At 47.6% G+C, this 15,760-nt stretch overlaps 1 protein-coding gene across 1 annotated transcript in view; it reads right to left on the bottom strand.

Annotated features, from left to right (window-relative positions):
• Positions 1-13,920, bottom strand: part of GRID1 (glutamate ionotropic receptor delta type subunit 1) — an 852,065-nt gene extending 838,145 nt beyond the window's left edge. The window contains exon 1 of the mRNA XM_014519976.2: positions 13,887-13,920. The gene's annotated coding sequence lies outside the window, so the exon portion shown is untranslated. The remainder of the gene's footprint in view (positions 1-13,886) is intronic.
• Between the last annotated feature and the right edge of the window lie 1,840 nt (positions 13,921-15,760).

Raw genomic sequence — 15,760 nt, 5'->3', positions numbered from 1 at the left:
AACCCCCTGTTTTCCTTAACCAAACTGCTAGTTCAGAAAACAAGAATGTAATTCAAAAGGATTTTCAAAAGGAGTTCAAAGTTGTTAGGCAACTGACTTCCACTGAAATTCCATGACATTTGGTCCCTGTGCCTTTGCAAAACTGCCCTTCCTTACTTGTAAAACAAACAGGGATGCTAGAAAGAGGTACTACTCCTTAGGTCTTTTGCCCACCACATGCAAAGTTTAACTTCCAGAAGACTTGGATGGCATAATGAGATGATGCTTTATGCCTTCCGTACTGGGGACCTGCATTCAAGTCAAAATAATCCAAATGTATGCATATGCTAAAATTTAATTCCATAATTAATTTGTCATTAGTAAATACCTTGGTGTCTGCATGCAAAAGATTAAGAGACTAAGGAGGCTATAATAGGAGGTATTGCCATTCAGGATAGAAATGCATTAGTATAGCTATGATGGGTGGACGAAACGATGTAATTTTACTTGCATTGTTTCTCTGTCTTCTAAACAGCAGCATTTCTTGTCCCTCACATTCATAATTTTAGTCACATAAAAGAAGAAACTTATTTTTAATTGTGACTGCTGTTGAAAACCCCAGTGCACTGAGGGCACAGACTGCTGATACTGTAGCCCAGGGGTAGGCAACTTTTTTTGGCCGGAGTGCTGAAAACCCCCACAATGCCTGCCTTGGAAGGTGCCGGAGTGCCGGCATGCCAGAAAAACAAAGTGAGGGCAGGGGGTACATGGCAGGATGCCCTGCTTGTGCTCCTTGCCTCCCACCCAAAGCTCCTGCCCCCCAGCCCTCCTCATGCCCCTTGCCCCCCACCCAAAGCCCCTGCCTCCCAGCCCTGCTGCCCCTGCCCCCCACCCAAATCCACAGCACCCTAGCCTGGGCCCCGGCCCCAGCCCCAGCTGCCTCCCAGCCCCTGACCTGACCCTGGGCTCTGGGGAGGCAGTACATACGGGCAATGCTCCCCTCGCCACTGTGCTATCCTCACCACTTCTGCAGAGTAGCATTGGAACCCAGCATGGCGGGGCACAGAAAGCTCCCCGCTGCCCTGCCACACTTCCCCTGTGTGCACAGGAGCAGCATGGGCAGCAGTGAGGGGTTGTGCCTCTCGTGACTGCCCATACCTGCAGGAGAAGTGTGTCAGGGCAGTGGGGAGCTCGGAGCAGTTTTCTGTGACCCCCACTGTACCCTGCCACACTGGCAGCACAGCGGGGAGTATTGCCAGTATGTGCTGCCTCCCTGGAGCCTGGGGCCAGGTCTGGGGCTGGGAGGCAGCTGGAGCCAAGGCCAGGGCACCTGGGCTGCTGCAAGCCCTGCTGGGAGCAGCCCAGGCTCCACGGCTATCAGCAGCTACCCAGAGCTGGGGCCAGCTGCAGCCCGGAGGCTACAAACAGCTGCTGCCTCCCCGGCCCCAATGGGTGCCGTGAAAATGGCCTTGCATGCCATGATCAGCATGCGTGCCGGGGATTGCTGACCCCTGCTGTAGCCAGTAGGAACTCAGGGGAGATTGGGGGCTGCCAGGCTCACATTCCAGGATTTTAATACTAGAATGGATTATACTCATTGTAACTATATTCTCTTTTTACTCACTCTGATAAAAGAGGTATTTGGTTCAAGAATTACACAATAGCCCCAGCGTCTGATATCACCACAATACACTGGCATGTAGCTATTTTCTGAGAATTTGCAGTTGGCATCTAAAGTCAGTAATTCTTCTGAACTTTCACTATTGACTTTTCTGACACCAAAATAATTGAATTTTGTCACCAAACACTGAAGCTACTTGATATAGCATATGAGTAATTATATACAACTATGAATAGTTAAAAATTTAGTGCATTATATATTGATTTATTCAACTTTATATTGATTTATTTAGGTTCTAAAAGTGCCAGAAACATGCTTTAACAAGGCTTGAGCCTATGCCTATTGATTTCAAAGAGCTCTTTGCCAATGACTTCAGTGGGAACAGGACTGGTCCTTAAATGCATATATTGCTCACCTGGAAAAGCAAGTTTTATCTTCTGTGAATCTTTTAAAAAAAATGAAAATGTGTTCACAAACCCAGATCAAATTTACATGCTGTTTTACAAGTCCAGCTCTAATCAGTAAATGCAGGGAACACCATAGCCTTATTCTAGTTACACAGAGAACATGTTTACATGAGCACTGGTATCACAGGGGTGGGGGATGGAAATTATCCTCTCTCCCCCCACAGCTGGGCAGACCAGGGTTCGGGGGTATCCCAGGCTGGCCAAAGGACCCAGCCCCGAGAGCCCTGGGGCTCCTTCCACATGAGCAAATGCTTAGCTCAGGGCCAGCTAGGGATGGGGACTGTTCCCCCCCTGCAGGGGGACAGCAGGGTGTTGGGGGTACAGGCCAGTCAAGCCAATCAGGTATAGCCTGGCAATAGCCTAAAGGCTAGAAGGCAGGCTCTAGCACCCCCAGCCTTTTGGCCTGGGCCAGTTCATGCTTCCACTTGCCTTTCCCAACTCAGAAGTAAAAACATGTGTTCTGTTCATTATTGATTCAATGTACACATCTTAGAGACCTACAAAGATTGAATTAATTCTGCCTCGGGCTTTCTGACTGGCTGTACTTAGCCTAAATGTTCATTCTTTTGACTTAGGACAGACTATAGTTAGTGTTCCTGCAACCTATTATCTGTTCACTGCCTACTGGAAATACTGAAAACTCTACTTGTTGCTGATACGGTAGTTTCACTAATTAGCATGGTGTATAATCCATCTCAGAAAGTCAGGACCTAAATGAGCAGGGTGGCAGAGCTACCTTATCTCCCACTAATGCTGGCTTTTCGAAGTTTGACATCTGGCAACCTGGTATTAAGACATATGCATTGTTGCCGGGTGTTCTCTGGATCACCATGACATCATTTGCCATGGATAATTTTACCCTTCACAAAAAGAAAACATTAATATACATTTCATACTTACTGGGACAATTTATAATAAAGCAAATCAATCAGGTATGTGATGCTTGAGCTGTACTTAGGTTGTAACAGTAATAATAAAAGAAAGATTTTAAATGAACATCTATATACACAACTGAAATAAGGGAAACTAGACACTATCTTTTCCCTTCTAACGCATGCTCATATTAGATTTGAAATGAATATGGAAGTACTTTAACTGGAGTCTAATCCAAGGATAATGGATGCCTCTCAACCTGACTAGCAGAAATGCATCCTCTCAACAAAGTCAAAGATATGCAAATACTAGTTCAGAAAAATCAAGATGTAGCATTTGTTTGATCATTCTACATCACTGTTGCAATGAGTAACACTTGGTTTTCCTAGATATCTTATGCCAGCTCATTTGCCCTTTCTATATTTTGCAATTCAAATGAATTTTCAACAGCAAAAGGTTAACAGTCATAGAAACTGCTGTCATCCTTCTAAAAATATACCTTAATTTTACACTGGCATTTACTAAATTTTTACTTGCTTATTAACTTCCTCTCTAATAATTCTGCAACAAGGTTTCCTCATCACTGGCACTCATTTGTCATTTCTACAACACAAAAATGACATACTTGCATAAGGGGTGGAGTGGTGTTGCAGTCAGGACATTCCAGGGAATCTGTAAGAGTTTGTTTGGAGATACCTTTTATTGGGCTAACTGAATAGTTAGAAGAGTTGTTAGATAAGCTTTCATGCTCAAAATGCCTGTCCTTCCCTAATCTGAGAAAGAAATGAATATAGTCTAAGACAAATACTAGATAAAACAATTATTTTTGTTTCACTCCATTATGTTAATGGAAATGTAATCTAGCTTCTTACTATATTTAATAGAACAGTTTTTAACTTGCCTTAAAAATCAGAAAGAGCCTTCCCAGTAAGGGTTTACCACAGCCTATCACCTTCAGAAATTTATATCTGGTTAAACAAAATTAGTTGTCTGAAAGCTGAAAGGTGATACTTTTCCTTAAGGCCAGATCTTCCACTCCACTCCAGCTACTTTTCACTGCTTTTGAAAATCTTAAAAGCTTAAATGCCCCCCCCTGAAAATTCTCCTTAGATGGCTTCATTTCAGTCCATGACCTTGAGTATGCTTTGCTGGTCTAAAAGTGAAAGCTGAGTTGCCCTTGGCTGCCAGAAGTCCCAAAACTGTGTACAACTAGTGTAGTTTAAAGCTGCCCTAATACTGCTCTACTCTATGATGCGGTTAGGTTCACCACAGACCAGTTCAGAGAGACAGGCACATCAAAGATAGCAGAAAGCCACTTTGTACCCTGTAACATGATTTTAACTTCCTGATCTGTTCTGAATCCTAATCAACCAGACAACAAAATCTGATTTGTGAAGTCTGCAAACTAACAACCAACATTATACTTAACAAGATCTGTCACAGATTATTACATTACCTTTCACAGCTCCAAATAAGATGAGAGTCCATAAAAGACAAAATTACAAAAAAATGCCCAGCAAAGGTAGGAGGATTACAAATTAAAAGAGCAATAATGATGCCTTGTTAGTCCTCTTCCTTTATTTTATCATTTATTCCCTGTTTGTTTATTTATTTTGGGGGGAAGAAGAACAGAAAAAAAGAAGGGGTGAATAAATCAGATCAAGGGATGAAGAAAAGGAAGGAAGTACTTTAGTCCCTGGCCCATAGGCAGAAGAAGAAAATAAGATGGGGGGCTGAGTGTACACATGCACAAGCATGTACATGCATCCCACCCCTATCAAGTAAGTCTGCCGTGGGGAAGGGGCATGTAGGGGCAGATTGAGGCCCCCCACGATGAGGGAGGGAGTGGGACAGAGACAGGTGCAGGGGCTGGGGTGAATGGGGCCCCGGGGTGGGGTCAGGACACTTGGAGCCCAGATGGTTCCCAGATGGGGCTCCCTCCACTGTGTGCACCCCCAGGGAAGGCACAGGGGCACATGCCCCCCTGATCTGTGCGCAGGACAGAGGCAGGTTGCCGCTGTGGGCTGGGGTGTGCAGCCCACTGCCAGTGCCCCGGAAGTGACACAATGCTGCGTGCCTCCTGTATGCTGGCTGCGCTGCCTGCCCGGTGGTGGGAGGCATGTGGCAGTGGGAGATGCATGGTGGTGGAAGGCATACGGCACTGGCAGTGGGGTGTGGAGCACAGCCCATAGTGACAGCCTGCCTCCACCCTGCATGCAAAATGAATCAGGAGCACATATTTCCTATGCCAGCCCCAGGGGTGCAGGCAGCAGCGAGAGCCCCTCCCCCATGCCTCTGGACAAGCCGTACGGGCAGAAAGCATCCCATGACTCATCCCAGGGCCCCATTCACCCCCCCCACAGGGCCTCAATCTGCCCCTCCCAAGCCCCTTCCCATCCACGTGTCACAGGGAGAAACAGAAGGGAGGACCCCAAAATACCAGGGGGGAGCCCCGGGGTAAGAAACCTTCAGAGGGGACAGAAAGAGAAAGAAAAGATGAAAAGAGATACGTACCCGCAGTGGGACCAGCGGTGAAGCTGAAGCCAAGGGAGGAACCTGCACGGCTTGTCAGCTGTGCCTTTATACAGTTGCGGCTGGCCGGTGACGTCAAAAACGATTGCTGGCCGATGGAAATAAAACAGGCCACCGGCAAGAAGGAAGGGAGCAGCAGAGTGATGCCGGCAGGAAGACTGGCAGGAGGTGCCTCCTCAAAGCTCTGGTGGGAGCAGAGGGAGCTAGGAGCTGCGTTCCCCAGCAGGGGAGAATGTGCAGGCATGCGCGGCAGACCAGAGGCTGTCAGCGGAGATGATAGGAGCCGGGAGCCGAAGGCGGCTCCTCAGTACGGGAAACCCGGGCAAAAGGTCAGTGGAGCACAGGAAGACCCTGACCCCAGAGGCCTCAGCAGAGGAACGGAAGAGGCCAGTGCAGGACATGGCACCAGACCAGGTGGGACCATGGAGGGCACCGGGAGAATGGAAGAGGTGTACCTGGTGGGGGACAAGGGGACAGGCGCCCGTCAGAGGACCGCAGCTGGGCCGACGCCGCCGAAGGCTGGGCAATGAGTGCTAAGGAGCGGGGTGGAATCTGCAGGATACCCCGGCCATGTATAGGGCTGAACATAGACCCCTAAGGGTGAGAGAAAGTCTTTAGTAACTCGGCAAAGGGGGCAGACAAAGGGGACAGCTGGGTTCCCCTAAAGGGTATCTGTAGTTCCTTTTGTGTTGTATTTTGTGTTTCCCACGTTCAGAGGGGTTGAGGGTTGTAGCTTAAGGAGCCAGTATGGCGCATAGGCCACAGGGGATTGTTAGCCTATAAGAAAGGACTGAAGGCCCTTTTAGGAAAAGGCGGCGGCCTCAAGGCCCGGGCACACTACTGCCACCTGTTTCCACTTTAGGCAGAGCGGCTCGCCCCTCCCACAAAAGTAAGATAGGAGCAGCGGCTGGGAGGCTGGCCAGGAGGACAACAGTGACCCGCCAAGGCTGGGTGTAAGGGTGAGGTAGAGGGGAGGCGGAGCCTCGCAGAAGACCACCAGACACATGTCCCACCGTCAAGCGATCCCGAGTGGTTCAACACCCCCCACTGAAGTAAGATTCAAAGTCGTGGCAGGAAGGACTGGGGAAGACCACACCGGAGGTGAACACCTACTTGGCGGACCACCAGGGACGATAAGACGAACATCATCAAACAGCCGGAATAGAGCTACACGTGACCGGATGTTCAAAGCCAGGCAGGCACACACAGATTTACTTGCTGGGTGCTGCTCCATACACGGTTGGGCTAGGCTGGGCTGAGTTCCCAGCCGCCTGTGGGCTCTGGCTGCTTGTCTCTGTCTATGCATGCCCCTCCCCCTCCCCCCCAACTGCAGCTGCCTGGAGCCCATGCCCAGGTTGCTTGCATTTGTGGGGGCTGAGCCCCATTAGCCCTGGCCTTCCACTACCTATGCCTTGTCCTCTCCTTCCTGGTGACATGTAGAGCCTGCTAAGTAGTGGTAATGAGGAGGAAAGAGAGAACCAGAGATATGGAAAAGAAAGCAGAAAGAGAGGCGACAAGGAAAAATGGAGATAAAAGTGGAGGGCTGGATGCATGAGGAACCATGAAGGACAGGGACATTCAAGGAGATTGCAGGCAACAATTACCAGTAATCAGAAGATAGAAAAGAAATGCTCAGAGATCAAATTGTACAGGGCAACATGCCGATAAGATAAGGGCAGACCCAGGACTTAGGCTGGGGCCTACCTCACTCCACACATAACTGCTGACTTATTCTGGGTAGTCCTCTCCAGGTTACCAGAGTAGAGATAGGCAGGGAAGGATGAAGGAAAAACAACACTGGAGTTTCAGTATCTTCAAAGGAGGGAGGGGATTATTCTTGTCCTAAATTTTCTCATGAATATAGTTTCTGCTCTCTGTGTGCTCTTTGCATGCATCTGTCCTTGTTACTGCTGTCCAAATATCAATTTTGGCTGAAAACAAAAGGCTAGTGAAGCTGCTAGTGTGACTGATTTTCATCATACAGGAAGCTGCCAGGAAAGGTCAGTAACATTTGAATAACTCTTTTCTCTTCACTTATTGTCCATAAGCATTCACAAAGTATGGCAACCTGACTTCACCTAGAAAACCAAAGTCAAGTTTTATCAGTAGTGCAGAAGAAATCTAAAGCACTTACACTCTTCAAAACACCTTCAGAATTAAAATAGGTTACATATAAGATCTGTATGTCATTAATATGGCAAAATATTTTTTATGCAAGTTTTATAAATCAAATGTTTTGTCCCAAAAGGAACCCTAATATTGACCTCTTTGCATTATACCTTTATATTGGACTTAGAATTTTACCTGGGTGTTTATTTGTGTCCAAATTTATTACTGTAGAATAAATACAAGCTGAGTAACCGTGGGATTAAATGTAAAAGATGACCAAGTAAGAGAAAGCTGGCTTATCTTTCTTCCCATGTATCTGTATTTAGCTTGAAACAATTAGCATTAAAAACATTTAAAAGCAATGAATTAGTACCTATTTCAAGAATTCAACAAGGCTTGAAAAGAAAGCCGTTTGGTCTCCATTAATATGTAAGGGCATCACTGAGGCTACTAAATGTAAGAAGTGAGCTACTTTGAAAACACCACCACATACATTGCATAGCAAAATAACTTTAGCCTTAGAGGGCACATCCAGAAGAGCCCAGACGTGCTTCTTGCAGCATCTCAAACCCCTTTGAGATGCTGCAAGAGGCACATGCAGGAAAAGGAAAAGGTTCCCCCCCACTGTAAGTTTGCAGCACGAGGGCAAACTTAGACCCCTGGATATCCAACGGAGTTAAAAAAAGTGGGGTAGGGCATGGGACCATGCCCTGAGGCAACCAGAGAATGGGTCCTCCACAGAGATGCTCTGGCTGCCACAGTGTCTCTGTGGTTGGCCCTTGCCCTGGTGCTGAAGCACATTGCCTCCCCCTGCAAGGCAGGCAGTGTGTCGCTGGCCGGGGGGGGGGGGGCACCATGCCAGCAGCAGGGCTCCAGTGTTGCCAAGTAAGGGGTTGGGGAGGCTAAAGGAGGGAGCAGGAGACTATGGGGGTAGGCCTGCCCCCAATCCCTTTCCTGCCCAGCCCCACCCCCTCCTCCCCGCAAGCCCCGCTTATGCCTTCCCTGCCCGGCCCAACCCACTGCCTCCTGCCCAGACCTTCCTGATCTCTGCCCTGCCAAGCCCCAGCCCCACGAGGCCCCCGATCCCTGACCACATCATCCCCATTTTAATTTTTTTTTTAAAACCAGCACTGACTGGCAGTTCCAGGTACTATCTGTGTCACTGGGGCCCTGTCTGCATAGCGCAGGGCAGGGGGACAGCCCCAGCAGTGCCAGTCTGGGCCCTACTGTCCCCGCTGTCCTTTGCTGCTCGGGGGGGCTCTGCCAGGAGGCCCGGACCCCCACAGTCCCTGCTTCTAGGGTAAATAGAGGCTTTTTTTTGTTTTTTTCCTTTTTCTTTTTGAAAGTGACAGTGCCTGGAGTTGATGAGGCAGCCATGGGGGCGGGGGTGGGGCTTGGGGGACAGCCATCGGGGGGACTGCAGCAGCCAGCAGAGGATGGGGCCAGGTGGAGCAGCAGTCAGGGGGCTGGGGTGGGGCATGTGGGCCCTGCAGGGGAGGTAGCCCCTGCGGGGACCATTTGGTCCCTGTTGGGGGGGGGCTGTTACCCCTGTGAGGGGGCTGTAACCCGAGGGTCAGCTGTCACCCCTGTGTGAGGCTGTAGCCCCTGTGTGGTGGCCATGGCCCCTGAGGGGGGCCGTAGCCCCTGTTGGGGTGCTGTAGCCCCTGAGGGGGGCAGCAAAATATATATTCATGTATTCATGAAACATGTATTTAGAGTTCACTTTATTATTATGATAGAGACACTGGTCGGCTTCCAAATCGCTTTAACACTATAGATAATCTTGGTAATGTTGTGGCTATGCCAGACAAGAAAGCTGATATTTTTAACAGTTTCCTTGCCTCTGTTTTCTGATAGCTCAGTCAGGCCTCAGTCAGTGCAGATGTAGTTAGGGATCTTCTGGAAGGGCTAGATATTTTTAAATCTGCAAAGTCCAGATGCCCTCCACCCAAGGGTGTTGAGGGAGCTGGCATGGGTCATCGCGGAGCCCTTGGCCCGGCTGTATGAGCATTTGTGGTCATCTGGCCAGGTGCTAGAGGATTGGAAACCGGCTAATGTGGTCCCAATTTTCAAGAAAGGGAGGAAGGAGGACTCAAGTAATTATAGGCCTGTAAGCCTCACCTCGGTGCTCAGGAAGATATTGGAGAGAATCATCAAGGGGGGCCTGCAGGGGAGATGCATGCTCAGGGGCAATCAGCATGGGTTCATCAAAGGCAGGTCCTGCCTGACCAACCTGATTCCCTTTTATGACCAAGTAACTAAATCCTTGGATGATGGTGTTGCCGTGGACATAGTCTTTCCAGACTTTTAGAAGGCCTTTGACACTGTCTCTCACCCCATCCTCATCAATAAATTAAGCGACTGTGGCATTGATGCCTACACAGTTGGATGAGTTAAAAATTGGCTGATGGGGCACACCCAGAGAGTAGTGGTGGATGGGTTTTACTCAACCTGGCGAGATGTGAGCAGTGGGGTACCCCAGGGCTCGGTCCTTGGGCCTGCACTGTTTAACATCTTCATCAGTGACTTGGACGAGGGGGTGGAAAGCACACTGTCCAAGTTTGCTGATGACACTAAGGTGTGGGGCAAGGTGGACACACTTGAAGGGAGAGAGAGGCTACAACTAGATTTAGACAGACTGCAAAAGTGGGCAGATGAGAATAGGATGGGGTTCAATGTAGACAAATGCAGGGTGCTGCACCTTGGGAGAAGGAATCCACAGCATACATACAGGCTGGGGAGTTCCCCTCTTGAAAGCACAGAGGAGGAAAGGGATCTTGGAGTCATTATGGGCGCCGCACTTCAAAAGGGATGTGGCCAGCCTGGAGAGGGTTCAGAGGAGGGCCACCCACTTGATGAGAGGGCAGCAAGACAGGCCCTATGAGGAGAGACTGAGGGACCTGAACCTGTTCAGCCTCAGCAAGAGGAGGCTGAGGGGGGACCTGGTGGCTACCTACAAGCTCATCAGGGGAGATCATCAACAAATAGGAAGAGCCCTATTCTCCCCAGCACCACCTGGGATTATGAGGAACAATGGTAATAAACTGATGGAGAATAGGTTTAGGTTAGAGATCAGAAGGCAATATTTTACAGTTAGGGTGGCTAAAATCTGGAACCAACTTCCCAGGGAGGTGGTCCTCGCCCCTATATTGGGCAAATTCAAGTGGAGTTTGGATGATCACCTGTCTGGGGTCTTGTGAACCCAGCATTCATTCCTGCCTGTGGCAGGGCGTCAGGCTAGATGATTTGTTCAGGTCCCTCCTGACCCTAGCTACTATGAAACTATGAAATATCAATAAAACATTGCCCAACTGATCGCTGTCTCTCTGTCTCCCTCTCTGTCTTTATAGTGGTTTTTTTTTTAATTGTGGAGGAACATGGACTTTGGGGTATTTTACAGAGTGACTGGGATTTTTTTATCAGGGATTTTTCAGTTTTCCAATAGGCAATACCAGAATTCCTCCTAGGGAGGCCAGGGGCAGGACCCTGCCTGCTCAGAGCTAGCACCTTGGACCCAGTGGCTGTGGCTGACCTCCTGGCCAAATGGGGACAGGAGGACATGCTTCGACAGTTCAAAGCAGGCCACCACACCCAGAACACCTTCCAGGCAATAGCTGCCCAGATGGCTGGGCAGGGGACACACATGGCAGTAGTGCTGCACAAAGGACAACTCTGCACTCACAGCCCACTGGCAGCTGGCCCAGAGGGACAGGTGCCTCTACTGGCTGCACAGTCCTCATCTGGTTCTGGCAGGTGTGCAGCAGATCACAGCCAGGCAGCAGCCCCCACCCCACTGCCAGACTGCTGCAGTGGGTAGAGGGTGCAGGGAACTCTCATGACTGCTTCAGCAGGCCAGGTGGCACAAGGAGTAGCGTCCCCAGGTACCAACTGACTAAGCCCCAGAAGCTCCTGAGAGTGAGTAGGCTTGACCTACTTGACAGGGCAGCTTTTTGTACTGATGGGGCCAGGACAGGGCAGCTTTTTATACTGCTGGAGATAGCACAGGTGCTGGGCCCAGGCTCCAGCTCACCCTAGCTGCAGATCCAGGAGGATCCAGGCAGGGTTATTTTGCCCCATGTGGCACAATTTGCCCCACACCAAAGTGCATGTCTGGGCACGTGCACTGAGGCAAAATGCCCTGCCCCAAATTTGCACCATTTCTATTTAAGCTGCTGCAAGCACACGTGCTTGCGTGTGTGGATGCGCCCACAGGGACCAAACTTCCCCTTTGACATCAGGAGTTCAGATCCAAAGGCTTCAGCCCACTTTTAATCCAAAGAAGATATGCAAGTAAGAAATATTAGTTCTTAGTTTTAGTATACTAATATTAGATTTCAAAATGGTCAAAAAATATTAGAATTGCCAGGTAGAAAAACTAATCTAATTAAATTTCTTGTCAAAACTTCTAGGGCTAAGTACAGACAGTTAAAAAGCCTAAGGCTGAATCAATTCAATCTTCATAGGTTAGTCTAAGATGTATAGATTGAAACAATAAGCAAGTGAACATTCACTTGCAAAGCATCCTGGGATGCTGGGGGACTGTGAGTTAATTTGAATTTGGAGGGGATTTGGAAGAGAAGTTTAATAAACTGATTTCACCTAAATCAGTAAAGTCTGATATTGCATCCATCCAGGTTTATCCTAAACTAGTTTTGGCCATTTTGAAAAAGGTTTATTTGCACTGAACTGCTACAGATTTGAACCAGTTTCCAATCACTTATAATAGTTTGTGTGTCATTTCTGTCCCTAGTCTAAATGTCTAGAACAGTGGTCACTTCAGGGTCATAGCACCCCAATACCACTTTACTGATTCTGGCAGCAACTGTTGGTGCTGCTTCAGCTTACCTTAGTGCTTCTCCACCAGTGCTTCTGCTACCAGATAAATCTGTCCTGTTCCTCCTGCACAGTCAGTTTAGGAAGGACTATGGTATGTGTATGTTCCTCCTTCATTAGAGCTCTCTAATCAAAGCTGCCTTGAGTTCTGTAGCCCATCACCCGCCCCTTCCCTACTCTCCCCCTGCTCCTTCAGGTAACAGGCCAGTTCTACCTGTGCCTCTGTTTCCAGGAGGCACTGGACCAGGAAGGGCTAAATGGAACAAAATAGCTTTGCTGCCTGCTTTAGGCTGATTAGAGAACCTTGATGCAGGAGGGGCCATCCAGCAGAGTTTTGATGGCTTGAAAATGGTATTTAAAGGTTTGCTTTTTGAGAATTAGCTTCTCTCTCTCTCTCTCTCTCTCTTTCTCTCTGTATTGGAATGGTTTAGTATGGGCAATTGACCTCTAAATGCCTGGGTCTCACATTTTTGTCAGCCTTCAGAAGCAGACAGCCTATCTAACAAACAAAGAAACATAGTCTAAGAAACTGGGGGCATGTACCACACTGTTCCATAACATGAGACAGGGTGGTACCAGCTCGCAAGGCCAGAAGGGGCCTAAAATTCCTGTTTTGGGAAGGGTGTGCATGTGACGGGCTTGGAATAGGCTGACAGTACAGAAACGTGGACAGTACAATGACCAGAGAGAGAGAGAGACCAGTCAGCAACAGTCATGGATGAAGAATCATCAAGAGAGGAAAAGTATACTAAAGAAAGGACTTAGGAGCAGCAAAGGGTCCTCCTCCTCCTTCCTGAGAGAGTCCCTGAGAGGAGTCCCCATCCCTGTCCTCCAGGAGGGGATCCCAAGGCCACCATGGACAGAGGGCACACCACCAGCCCATCTCATTCATGCCACTGGGAGAGTGACGTGAGCCTGACATCCCACCTCCAGACTACTAACATGCTAACATCTGACACCTAAGAGAGAGCCTTCAGAGTAAATCCTGCATCCTGGCAAGATATTTCTTGACTCTGATGACAGCCCTAGGATTGGTTGATAAATAGAATTGCTTGATTGTTTGTATTATTTCTTTTCCGTTATCACTGTGTATCAATAAATTTGCCTACTACCAAGTGGAAAGGTTGTGGCTGGTCTGAGGGTGAGGTCCCCACCCATTCCAGCCCCCCCTGGAACAAGGCATCTGGGTCCTAAATCCAGAGCCAACAAGTTTTACCTCTGCTGGAGCACCTCTGTTGAAAACTACTTGCCTAGACCAAAGGCTGAGATGCACATCAATGTTTTCAGAGACTTATTAAACCAAACCCTAGTTCCCTTTGAATATTAAGAATGTTCTCTGTGCTCCACTGTAGATAGCCTTGTAAGCCCCTACAGTTCCACAATTTTAAAGAATTTGTTCAGCTTCAATCTTTATCATATGCATTATTTTTCATCAAGCTAAATGCACAAACACACATACACACATTCCTTACCACAACAGAAGAGGAAAAAGACATTGGCTTTCCCCTCGCAAAATAATCAGGAGGCAGTTAGCTGAAGTGCAGGCTTTCATGGACAAAAGAAAAATCAACTTTCCATACCTGATTTCTCTTTTGCTGTTAACAAAATTACACAGTCTACCATCTAACATCACTTGGGGTTGCAAGTCTATATTTACACAGTTTGTATTCTCAAAGATAATGTTACATTCTCTGAGGTGCCTCTGGTTTAATGCAAGATGTTGGAGAATAGTATGAATTATCTCTGCAGTGATTTCATGCTGAATTTGTGCTGGTATGTAGCAAGCAGTAAAAGTAAAGAGGAATGTTTCTCTGGGCACACACAGTACTTTATCTTTCATCCAGAAAATAAATGGTAACAGTATTTGTAATATGTTTACAGACAGAACCCCAGGGTCTGTGGAGATAAGTCTTATGACATGAAATACTTAACGAAGATGGAAAACGGTACTATTTGTGTTAAATTCAAAATGAGCATTTTCTCCCAGATAGCTAAAAAAGTAAATGTCATTAGCTATCTGAGGTTACAATGAAATTTGAAATGGGTACTCTTTGGTAATTACATTTACCGTAGCTATAGAAACAACTAACATAAAATCCTGTGTATGTGACAGTTCAGTGTACTCCCAAAGACTGCTGTATCTACTTAACACTGCAAAAGAGGGACAGTTTCTAGTAGTCCAGAAACCTCTTGGTTACTTATGTTTCTTCCTGTTATAGCATGGTTTCTGGGGAGCATAGGAGAAGGGAGTGCCAGATTTGGGGGGGGGGATATATATCTATATACCTGTATATAGATATATATCTATATATAGCTGTATGTATTTATACAGCTGATATAAACTTAATTATCTTATAAAAATATTTTCTTCCTCTATCTAGCTGCTTGTGATGACCATTTTCATTTTCCCATTTCTGGCTTGTTTCAAATGGAAAAATTCAAAGAACCCAGACACTCAGTTCTCATCTAACTTACAGCAAGCTTAATCAGGAACCCACTGAAGTCAGTAAAGTGATGGTCAGAATCAGACCTTCCATGTTACAGTTAGGAGCCATTCCTTTAATCTACCTTTCTGTATGCAGCTACTGCAAGAAGTGTAGGATACTGCTGTATAATTGGTACTCTGCTAAAACAAGTGTAATGCCATGAACGGACATTTTTCTTGTTATCTTTGCCTCATGGCAAGTCTTTGTTCCTTTCAGACCAACACAGTATAACTCTGGCAAAGATATAACAGGAATTCTAATGCAATCAGAGTTTGGCTATTTAAGGAAGGGAGCAAAGTGATTAACCAGACTCAATGAAAGTTGTTTGAAGGAGGTCCAGAAGCTCTCTGGAGCATCCTGGGGAAGTGATGATCTTACCCTCCAGAGAGTAGTGGAGGACAGGTTGTACTCAACCTGGTGAGATGTGAGCAGTGGGGTACCCCAGGGCTCGGTCCTCGGGCCCACACTGTTTAACATCTTCATCAGCGACTTGGACGAGGGGGTGGAAAGCACGCTGTCCAAATTTGCTGATGACACTAAGATGTGGGGCAAGGTGGACACACTTGAAGGGAGAGAGAGGCTGCAAATAGATTGAGACAGACTACAAAAGTGGGCAGATGAGAATAGGATGGGGTTCAACGTAGACAAATGCAGGGTGCTGCACCTTGGGAGAAGGAATCCACAGCATACATACAGGCTGGGGAGTTCCCCTCTCGAAAGCACAGAGGCGGAAAGGGATCTTGGAGTCGTTATTGACTCCAAGATGAACATGAACCGCCAATGCCAGACTGCAGCCAGCAAGGCCAGCCATACCTTGTCATGTGTCTCAAGCTGGTCCAGAGAGGTGATACTCCCCCTCT

This window comes from Alligator sinensis, unplaced genomic scaffold (assembly GCF_000455745.1).
Source record: "Alligator sinensis unplaced genomic scaffold, ASM45574v1 scaffold94_1, whole genome shotgun sequence".
Taxonomy (NCBI): Eukaryota; Metazoa; Chordata; order Crocodylia; family Alligatoridae; genus Alligator; species Alligator sinensis.
The sequence above is the reverse complement of the archived record's forward strand: the minus strand, read 5'-3'. Positions and strand labels throughout refer to the sequence as shown.